Genomic DNA, 5,718 nt, shown 5'->3' on the forward strand with positions numbered 1-5,718 from the left:
ACAGTTGCTTTTAAACTTTGCTGCTTCACTGTGAGATCTTATAGAGAAGACATGGTGTCCCATGCTTTTTCTTGTAAGTTTATATCAGGTATATATAGGATATGTGTGTTTGCAAGTCTGTGGGCACAGCTCTAGCTTTTGTCAAGATGCTGTAATGCTGTGATGATCACTGCATTTTAGAAATCCCTTTTAGAAGTTGATTGGATGGCATTTCATTTGTTATGTAAGGGATAATGTATTGTCCGGAGGTCATTCCACAAAAATAATTCCCGACGGGGCGAACAACACCCCGACGCGCAGCGGAGGGTGTTGTTTCGTCCTGAAGGTAATTATTTTTGGAGAATGACCGACGGACAATACATTATCCCGCTTATTATACGGGTACTTGCCAAAAACGATAGAAGACATTCCTCCAACATACCTTTTTTTAATGATTTAGGTGCCGTTTCATGTGTCCCGTTTAGAAATAAATAGTTCTTCAAGCAAATAGAACTTTGAAGTTTCAGGTGTTGCATAGCAACCCATTACTTGCTGACTTCAAATTACTCTCTACTGTTGCGTTAAAATGACTGGACTTCTGGCGGAATGATATGAAAGATGTGAATTAGAAGTACAAAACCCGTTGCCAAAGACAGCGGTGATTATCTTTCGCAGAGGTCTGTTAGCAGGAATTAATGTATGGGTATGACGTAGGGATGGCCCATTCAAATCAACAGTACTTTTTGGAACATTCTGAAGAGCCGTATAATAATCAGTTTTATTTCACGTGTGGAATGTAGGTATATCACAGTTGATTATAATGTAATTTACATTTCTAATTTGGTTCCACCTAACCAGGCATTTTTGTATGCGAATATGTCTGAAGAAAAACAGCTCAGTACAAGTGTTCCTACTTCATCTCTATCTCTGTCTACTCCAAAAGCAGTTTAAGCTAGATAAATGTAGAATTACAATAAACAAAAAAAGAAATGCATATATTTAGCCTACTGTAGAGTTATTATTTATAGTGTTTTTTATTGGGGGAGTAAAAAGATGGAATGTTTGATTTCTTTTTTTAGATTCTATCTCTCTATGCAGGTAGTCTCTAAATTGTACTTCTCTATACATGTAGAAAGGTATTGATATCTGAAAAACTAGATTCAATGGCCAGGGTATGGTCACTACGTCTGCATTAAGTCTCTCCTTTCAGCTGGAAAGAGTTAAATGTGAAATTCAAATGAATTCATTATTCAACACCTGAGGATTAGAGGCAACTCAGTGATTTGCATTGTTTGTGTCCCTCGTTATTGTTTTCAAATACCACTGAATAGTATTTCGGTGTTGCCACATGCTCCATCTCATCCAGCAGAATCCTTGCAGATGTCTCTTCCTGTTTCCCAGAGTCCTCTGGGGAGCCCTGGTAAATGGAGACAGAGGAAAGCAACAGACTTTCCCATCTGTACGCCGGGATTGGAAACTGGCATGGCGTCCGTGCCCATATGGCCACCTCTTCTCAGCCATCCGTGTGTCCTTAGCCTGAACAAGCAGCCTGATAACAGTAACACTTCACTTTCTGGGCCGGAAGCTTCTGGAACACAGTCAGCTAAACCCCAAAAGACAGAGAGCGCCAGGCCAGAGCACTCAGAGGGAAACAGAGTCACAAGTGGCAGGACTACGCTTGGTTGAACTAATTAACAGTCACTAAAATGAATGTATCATTGTTGTCATTTAGACAGAAAAATGTATCACAGAGATTTCTATGCACAAGGAGCGTAATGCGGCGACGCTAAATGGACCCTCTCTCCTCACAAGCACGCCTCGAGACTTTAATCTCCCATCTCCTCTCTGAACTGGCAACTCAATAGTCAACTTGTCATGCCAATAAATCCATTTGTCTTGAACTGAACCAAATCAAGGTGGAGTGTGGGGGATGTCTGAAGAGCCTTACTGGAGGATGAAGCCATCTCTGGGGAGGCCTGGCACTGTCTCCATACTGCTTAATCCCTGCGTTTCTAATCCTAGAAGCCCCGGCTGGATGACGCAAGAACCCCTCCCGTTAGCTTGGAAGAACTTTCCACTGTGGTTTGTGTGCTATCATGTTGATGAGGATTTAGACTCGTCCAAAATGTAAGTCTCTGTGCTCAGGCTTTTATTTTATTTCTCTCCCTCTCTTTCCACATATTGTCTTGTCATTTTCGTTCTGGTACCCCTTCTTTATTTGTCCTTTCTCCTTCCATCTTGAAAGTTGCAGATAGTGAAGATGTAACATGACTCCCCTCCCTCCCCTGCTTCATCTTCTGTTAATTCCCTTTGCACAAACTTCAATCTGATATGGCAGTAATTAGGGAGTCTGAATAGAGTTAGTGCACAAGAGAGCGGGTGAATGACAGAGGGAGAAGGATTGGCTGGCTCAGCCGGCGTGGGCAGTAACTGCATTAGGCCGTGGACATCTAATGTAGCTAAATGGATGACACTTATGATGAACTCCGGGAGTCGATCCTCTCAAGGGAGAAATCCTCCACAGAGAGAGAAATTAAATCCAGCAAGGTTTTTTTTTTTTTTTACTTTCCCATGCACACGCAGAATGTAACATCATTTCTCTAGTAATTACCTTCATTGGTGTAAGCAGCTGTGGACGGCTCTTAGCAGAGGACTGAGAGGGCCTTCAAAATACGCATCTGAGCCACAGTCCCTTTTAATTCAAACATAAGAACTACGTATATTTCAGTGCTTTCACATCAGGACTGCAATGCAGAATCACTGAAGAAAGACCTCACGTGGAATCATCATGGAATATCTATTTTCTCTGAAATGCATTGAGGGGGCCGAGAAGAAGAGCTGCCCATTGTGATTCTGCCTTTTCTTTTGATTCATTATCTTCTACTACTTTCTTCTTCTGCCACTGGGGTCCAGGTGGGGGGTGTACACATGTTACCTTTGAACCGTAGGCCTGATTTTCAAAAATGAGGTACTGTTGGATTCCTTGGATCAAGGCGAGTTCAACTCAACTCCATTCCAATTCAATTTCCACCATATTTGATCAAAAACCCTAAAACCCACAAAGGTTATTTGGATGTTGTGGGTGAACACTTTCACAAAATAGAAAAGCCAACAATCAAACTCAATGGAAGCGCTGCCAAATAGTGGGGTTATATCTCAGCAAAGCTTTGATGGATCAATACCACACATGGTACAAGGACTCAGGCCCCATTTGACAAAGCAGCTGAAGCACAAATAAGGAAAAAAATAAAAAATGGGCCAAAAACGTATAATCTGTCTGCCTTTGTTTTGTGTCTGGTGATACTGTGGGAGGCCCCAAGGCTGAGACATGACGACTTGTCATGTCAACCTGATGCAGCCATTACATATTGGATTTTATCGAAATGTTTAAACATTTTTCCCAGGCCACAGATTTTGTACAATCTTCCCTAAAATTGGCACAGATGATCTTCAGACCAACCCTCACAAAAGTTATTTGTTTGCTTTTTCGATTTGTGAAGGTGTTTGTGAGGTACAGCCAAAAACAGGAAGTGAGGTTATATCTCAGTAACTCAATATATCTCAATAACTTGATTGTTATATTTCAGTAACTCATCCTGGTGTTTGTTTTCATGTGTTGGCCTCAAAGTGACTGTTATGTCTGGTGATATCTTGGAAGATCCTTAGGATGGGACATGACAAGCTATCATGTCAGCCAAATGTATGTGGCCGCCATATTGGATTTAATCAAAACCCTTAAAGTCTTCAGTGGCCACACTTGCTGAATCTTTGCCAAATGTGCTACAGTTGATCTTCAGACAAAGCCTCACAAAAGCGTCCAGATGGGTTCTTTATTTTCAAGACCGTTTGTCTGGTACAGCTTTTCAAATTTGGTCGCAAAGAGGCCATAGAAGATGTGAGCTCATATCTCAGCCATCTTTGGTCAATTGACATGGAACTTGCTTACAGCCATGCCCTTGCCAAAATTACATCAAGTTTCCATGGCGACCATGCCCTGCTTGGCCCCAGCATTGCTACTGCAGCTATATTTCTTACTACTGTTGTTTTTTGTTGTTGTTACCCCCTCTGGTGGATAAACCTAGTTTTTAGCTTTCCTTTTGCCCTGAGTTCCAAGAGTTGCTGGCATAATTGAGCAGGCCACTGAGGTCAAATGGACACAAAAACAATCTAGCATCTGCTGTGGTTGACCTAATGGTTCAAATTGAGTAAAATAACCTTGCTCCCCCACTTCTCCCATATCAACTAATTAGCCTAATCACAAAAGGCTCCAAAACAGTTTGAGAGAAAAATGCATTACAGAGAAGTCAGTATGCATGACTAGAAACTGGCGTGATTGTAATTTTGGATAATGCATTTCTAAAGTGTTGGTTTTTTTTTTAAAAAGTGGTTTGGTCAAAGGACCTCCTTCTTCAAACGGAGGCCAGAAGCTTATGTTTTACACAAGAGGGTGCTGTTTCACATGAACCATCATCATCCACACCCTTTCTCACTCTTCAACACTCAACTCTGCACTCCAAAATACGTCACTTAAGAAAGGAAGACCTCAGTGTACCCACATGAAGTGCTGTTTGTTGAGTGAAACAGCCAGAACAGTGTGTCAGGAGAGGGGAAACAGGCTGAACCTTTCATCCAGTGTTTATGTGAAAGCTTCATATGAATCTCTCCCCTCAGTGCATTTATTGCGAATATATCTCCATTCCCCCAATAGGCGAATGCAAAGGGGGCATATTTTACACAAGACAGGCTACGCTCACTCTCAGATTGCCATGGGTTTATTGGCAGCCAGCACGGACAGCATACAACCTGTGAGGGACTGAATGCTGTTCTGGATGATAGGATAAAATGTCAGGCACTGCCTGCTTTTATTGGAGTCAGTGATGCAATCTACCCTTTTCTTTTCTCTGCACCTATTGTTTAAATAGCCAAGGGACCAGATGGGATTTTAAACAAGTGGAAAATGTTTACCATTTTCTCCCTCTCTCTCGTGTGTGTGTGTGTGTGTGTGTGTGTGTGTGTGTGTGTGTAACAGGTGAAGACATTGCTCTGCCTTCCCCAGCCCTAGAGGGAGCAGCTGTTGAGGCTTTGCCTGTAAAGCTTTATTAGAATATGTGAGTGTTTGTGAGGCATTGGATGTGGAGGCAGGACCATGAAGTGTCTTGAGTTTGTGTTGCCAGTCAGTCGCTTCATGGAAAACAACCTGATCTGCTGAGACCCATAAAAGCACCAATATGGCTCTGTCCTGTAGTTACGATTTGTTGTCATTGTTAAGTTTAGTCTTAGTCTTTAGTTTTTTAGGGAAAAGAAACCAGTCACACCCAGTTTTGGCAAAAAGCTAAGTCTGAAATGTCAGGTCCATGTCACAGCAGATCTTCCAGGGCAAAGAGTGCATCTACCTGTGAATTTCATTACCCACTGTTCTAAATTACCTCTGTCCAGCAGGTTGCATGTATTGAATAAAAGAAGCAGGCTTCCTGTCAACACCAGATCATATTACAGCACTGGTCCTGCTGCATAGCTCTCCTGCACAAGAACAACAAAAGGGAAGGAATATGTGATTGCATATGAGTGAATGTAAACAATGAAATCAAGTCATGTGTGCCCTCTCCTAAAAGATGATGTTTGAAATTAGTAACTATTTAACACTCATTAACACTGATCATTAGTTACTAGTAATTAATCAGTTTGTTAATTAATCACGACATGATTTCAGTGATACAAGAAAATCATCCTCATCACGTT

Source organism: Sprattus sprattus (genome assembly GCF_963457725.1).
Source record: "Sprattus sprattus genome assembly, chromosome: 13".
In the NCBI taxonomy this organism is placed as follows: Eukaryota; Metazoa; Chordata; class Actinopteri; order Clupeiformes; family Clupeidae; genus Sprattus; species Sprattus sprattus.